The sequence below is a fragment of the Myodes glareolus genome, chromosome X, assembly GCF_982192425.1.
Source record: "Myodes glareolus chromosome X, mMyoGla1.1, whole genome shotgun sequence".
Taxonomy (NCBI): domain Eukaryota; kingdom Metazoa; phylum Chordata; class Mammalia; order Rodentia; family Cricetidae; genus Myodes; species Myodes glareolus.
This window is the reverse complement of record NC_142053.1, coordinates 144,698,121-144,704,120: the sequence shown is the minus strand read 5'-3', so window position 1 is coordinate 144,704,120 and position 6,000 is coordinate 144,698,121. Positions and strand designations below refer to the sequence as shown.

General features: G+C 44.9%; 1 pseudogene; it reads left to right on the top strand.

Moving 5' to 3' along the window:
- Nucleotides 1-2,306: 2,306 nt before the first annotated feature.
- LOC125417841 (plastin-3-like) overlaps nucleotides 2,307-6,000 on the top strand; it is a 45,713-nt pseudogene continuing 42,019 nt past the window's right edge.

Sequence of the window (6,000 nt, the reverse complement as noted above, 5' to 3'; positions counted from 1 at the left end):
CTATACTCCTTAATGTGTTTCACAAAATAGAAACACAAGAGTCATTGCCAAACTCCTTTTATGAAGCTACAGTCACCCTGATACCAAAACCACACAAAGACTTAACCAAGAAAGACAATTACAGACCAATCTCACTCCTGAATATCAATGCAAATTTCTCAATAAAATACTGGCAAACAGAATCCAAAAACACATCCAAAGAGGCAGGGCTGGCTCAACATATAAAAAAATCTATCAATGTAATCCATCATATATATAAACTGAAGAAAAAAAGCATATGATCATTTCATTAGATGCTGAAAAAGCATGTGACAAAATTCAGCACCCCTTTATGATAAAGGTCTTGGAGAGATTAGGGATACAAGGTTCATTCCTAAATATAATAAAAGCAATATACAACAAGCTGACAGCTAACATCAAATTAAATGGCGAGAAACTCAAAGACATCCCACTAAAATCAGGAACAAGGCAAGGCTGTCCACTCTCTCCGTACATCTTCAGTATAGTGCTTGAAGTTCTAGTAATGGCAATAAGACAGCATAAGGAGATCAAGTGGATTCGAATTGGAAAGGATGAAGTTAAACTTTCGTTATTTGCAGACGATATGATAGTGTATATAAGCGACCCCAAAAACTCTACCAAAGAACGCCTACAGCTAATAAACACCTATAGTACTGTGGCAGGATACAAGATCAACTCCAAAAAGTCAGTTGCCCTCCTATACACAAAGAACAAAAATACAGAGAGGGAAATCAGAGAAACATCACCTTTCACAATAGCCACAAATAGCATAAAGTATCTTGGAGTAACTCTAACCAAGGAAGTGAAAAATCTATTTGACAAGAACTTTAAGTCTTTGAAGAAAGAAATTGAATAGGATGTCAGAAAATGGAAGAATCTCCCAAGCTCTTGGATTAGGAGGATTAACTTAGTAAAAATGACATTTCTACCAAAAGAAATCTATAGATTCAATTCAATCCCCATCAAAATCCCATCAAAATTTTTCACAGACCTTGAGAGAACAATAATCAACTTTATATGGAAGAACAAAAAACCCAGGATAGTCAAAACAATCCTATACAATAAGGCTTCTGGAGGCATTACCATCCCTGTCTTCAAACTCTATTACAGAGCTACAGTAATGAAAACTGCTTGGTATTTGCACAAAAACGGAGATGTTGACCAATGTAATTGAATCAAAGACCCAGATATTAATCCACAAACCTATAAACACCAGATTGTAAGGCTCCAGACTTTTCTGTGGATACCCACACCCGATCCAGGCACGCGCTTTCCCGAACTCGGGCCCACGAGAATGGACGATTGTCCTGAGGGTTTAAATAGACACACACAAAAGAGACCTTGCTCACTTACCAAAGAGTAAATGGCCACTTTATTAAACTCAAGTCGGGTATTTATACCAGTGGGCAAGGGGGTTCAAAAGGGCAAGGCCTCCTCCCATCAGTAGCAGGAGAAGGAGATTACAGGTGCCTGGCGCCTCAGGCAGAATCAGCTAGGAGGGGCCAGGCGTGTGGGGCCCACTGCTAGAACCTTAATTACAGGTGGAATCACCATAACTAAAGAGAGCCAAATTCTTCCTAAGCTATCCCCTCAAGCCAGTGCTAGTGCAGAATCTCCAGGGAGCCAGAGGTCAAACGGCCCTGCGAATCGCCAAGGAAGAAAAGGGGGAAAGACCTGTGTACCTACAAGTCTCCCTTTAAATATATATATTAAATATGATGACAAAACCTGCCTTAGGTGTCACCGGGAATTAGATCAAATCCGGATCTGTCGTCAGGATGACGCCTCAGGTCCAGACGTATCCCATGTCTTAGATTGGAAAAGCCTGCCCAGTGATCTAGACCCATCTCTGGTTAAAGCCATCTGCCAACACATTCAGCCGGTTTTATGCTGAAAGATACTCCAAGGCGAACACCTACTAGGGCCAGGCCGTGGCGGACCTGAAGCCATTGGCCAGGTGAAGACGCTCCAGCGTACACATAACCATTCCTGGAAGAGACAGTGTTTGCACAATATCTGAAACATTTGCTCAGAAAGAGCCCTTGAGTAGGGCTACAGCACCAGCAAATGTGACCCCAGGTATGACTAGTCAAACTAAATTTGAGCCAGTTAGTAATTTTGTATTCCGGGGTCCGAGAAAAAGCAGCAAAATCTTAACCTCCAACCAGCAGAGGTCAAAATCTACACCCAGTTGTAAAGATTAACTACAGCGTCCAATTGTGAATTTAAATTACTTTGAATAGTTATGGCAATTCTGTCTATCTGGCAAGGTTTTTGCCGTGAGCATGCAACTCTGCAAACAGGGCAGTGGAGGTAGCTGTTTTCCCCTCAGGGGGTCAAGCAGCCTTGGCTGAAATGGGCAGATCAAGGCAGAGCAAGACAGAAAGCTGGGAAAGGGGTAAAGTCAGGAGCTGGATCATCTCTCAGGAATCTGCCAACTCTGCCTCCGCCTCCGCCGCCGTGTCCGTGGGATCTCTTGATCTCGCCTCGTCCTCAGGTCTCTGAGTAGAGGAATCCACGGTCCACACCAGACGTTCAGGGACCCAGATCGGGAGCTCTGCATCCTGTGTAAATACATAAACTGCTCCTCTTCCCAAATCAAAACCCAGTCCGGACCATGTACATTAGTACATGACCTGGACCATGCCAGACGCTAACTGAGGCAAATCCTGCCTGCGTGCGCCATTGAAATTGGCTCCCCTCATCGGTATCTGGGAGTGATGTGCTTAGCTGTTTAGGATCTAAACTACAACCAAGCAAGCATTGGACATATAGAGATTTGTCGGTCTCTGTCTCCAAGGAGCAAATTCTATTGACCTGTGCCATTGCAACCGGCCTAAATATTGGGCTGAATTAGCCAACCTCAAAACATCATTTTTTATTGGCCTGCACAATTGCAGCAGGTCTTTGAACTGGACTGAATGATCAGCCCCAAAACATCTTTTAGAATCAGTTCCGCCTGGGACTTTACCAGGGGCAGAAAATAATTATCTGATCCAGTACGTGAGCATTTACATAACTGGGTAGAAATATTAAAATTGTTATCTTTATGGGGGCACATTGCCTCCCGCCAACATTAGAAAAATAATTAATAGGATCAACATATCTGGCTATAGATATGGAAATCTTTTGTCAATCATCAATCCATACAAAAAATATAAGGACTCCATAAATAGTACTCCAAAGAGCAATTAATCAAATAAAAATATATGAAACAAACCTAAAATGAAAACTCTCAATAGACAAACTTAAAAATGACTGAAAGACATTTAAAAAATCCTCAATTATAAAATTTTTTTATCATTGGAGAAGTGTGAATCAAAATAACTCTTGACTCTATCTTATCCCTATAACATGATTAAGATCAAATATTGCTCATAACTATGCTTAAGAGAAACTCCTCCACCATAGGTGGAAATGCAAACTGACACAGTCTGGATTTTTAGAAAATTAGGCAACAAACCATCCCAAGATTTGCTAAACCCTTTTGGGTCTGTAAAACCAAGGAATCTTTGAATCTATCACAGTCTCCAACTTAAAACTGTCGAGGCTGCGCTGCACAGCGGGGGGCAGGACACAGACCCGCTCCGTTCCGTCTGCAAACAACCACCTGAGTTTTAGCGGGCGGATTTTAACCTACCCTTTGTACCACCAAGGCCTGGCTAGTGTCGCCACCTCCCGTGTCCGCGTCTTTTGTCCAGGCAAGCCCTCCAAGCAAGCTCAGGTGCCAGAACAGTCTGCCAATAAGCCGCGGGCCCTGCGGAAAGGCCGGGCGCCGCGCCCTGTGTTGCCCTGTGCCTTCCTCCCGTAGCCCCCGCCCAGGAGGCGCCGGAGTCAGCCAGGGACCTAGCTTGCCTGCCACATCCGTGTTGCAGTTAGTCGCTGCCACCGTCGCCCTCAGTCAGGCATCACCGCTTTTTTTTTCGGCCGCCTAGCACTCTCTTTTTTTATCTGTCTGCTCAGGCACCGCCATAACCAGCATTGCGCCCTGTCCTAGGTCCCTGTGGCCCGCCGCTCACCGGCCGCCTTGGGCTAGGGAGCCAGCTTGCGCGACTGTCTTTTGCATCGCCTTCTGTGACTGCCTTTCTGTGTCTGGTCAGCGCGGCCGTGCCTCCCGGACGAGTTTGCACCCGCAGCTGAGTGTAGCGGCACACAGCTGCCTTTTATCCTCCCTGGCCTGCCTGTCACAGTCCCGCCGGATGCCTGTGCTCCTCCCCGCACCAACTGGCAGCCTGTTTCTTTGTTTTTAAGCGTACCTTGTAGAACCTCAGCCACAGTGAGGGGCCAAGTGTGGTCCTGTGACCCGCATTCAAACATACATGGGAGCTTTCTAGTCTCCCTGAAAGACAAGCTCTGTGAAGCTGTTCTTTTGTTACTCAAAAACTCTTAATAGAACTTACAAATATATCTTTAATCCTCTCTCAGCCCGAGGCCCGCACCTATATGTGCCCTCGGCTCTTTACTTTGCTAGTCATCAGTTACATTGGCCCTGTTGCCTTGGGAACAGATTCCCGCCAGGAGCTAACTGCGCCCAGCCTGTGCTCTTAGGCAAAAGTTAAAGTTCCCTGCATGTAAGAGCCAGGGACTGAGTTTCAAATTAGTCTAAGCGGTGTCTAGTGCAGTGTCATTTAATCCTGGAGCCTAGTCTCTTTATGAAATTTAGCAGCTGATTTGCCCACTGGCCTTCAGTTCTGGATCAGACCTTTCGGCACCCATACTTCTACATATCAAGCTTATTCACCCTCTTATCACACGTGCACAATTGCACACTACAAAACTGGCCAGATTCCGGATCGTGGGGGTACCCTCACCTCTTTGGGGTTCTCGTGGTGGATCCACGGACGGAAGGATGCAGTTCTTCAGTTCTTCTTCAAGACCGACCGAGGGATGCCATCTGTAAGGCTCCAGACTTTTCTGTGGATACCCACACCCGATCCAGGTGCGCGCTTTCCCGAACTCAGGCCCACGAGAATGGACGATTGTCCTGAGGGTTTAAACAGACACACACAAAAAAGACCTTGCTCACTTACCAAAGAGTAAATGGCCACTTTATTAAACTCAAGTTGGGTATTTATACCAGTGGGCAAGGGGGTTCAAAAGGGCAAGGCCTCCTCCCATCAGGAGCAGGAGAAGGAGATTACAGGTGCCTGGCGCCTCAGGCAGAATCAGCTGGGAGGGGCCAGGCGTATGGGGCCCACTGCTAGAACCTTGATTAGAGGTGGAATCACCATAACAAAAGAGAGCCGAATTCTTCCTAAGCTACTCCCTCAAGCCAGTGCTAGTGCAGAATCTCCAGGGAGCCAGAGGTCAAATGGCCCTGCAAATTGCCAAGGAAGAAAAGGGGAAAAGACCTGTGTACCTACACGAGATTTTCGACAGGGGAGCTAAAAGTATACAATGGAAGAAAGAAAGCATCTTCAACAAATGGTGTTTGCATAACTGGATGTCAACCTGTAGAAGAATGAAAATAGATCCATATCTATCACCATGCACAAAACTCAAGTCCAAATGCATTAAATACCTCAATATAAATCTGTCCACACTGAACCTGATAGAAGAGAAAGTGGGAAGTAGTCTACAAGACATGGGCACAGGAGACCACTTCTTAGGTAGAACCCCAGTAGCACAGACATTAAGAGCAACAATGAACAAATGGGACCTCCTGAAACTGAGAAGGTTCTGTAAAGCAAAGGACACTGTCATTAAGACAAAAAGGCAACTTACTGACTGGGAGAAGCTCTTCACCAACCCTGCAACAGACAAAGGTCTGATCTTCAAAATATATAAAGAACTTAAGAAACTAGACATTTAAACTCTAATAACCCAATTAGAAATTGGGTACTGAACTGAACAGAGAATTCTCAACAGAAGAATTTCTTCATGATATACGTGACTCTGTTTGAATATTATGCTGCTTCTTTTCTATTAAAGTTGCCACAATTTCTATAATATTGTATAGCAAATATGTACATGTAGTCT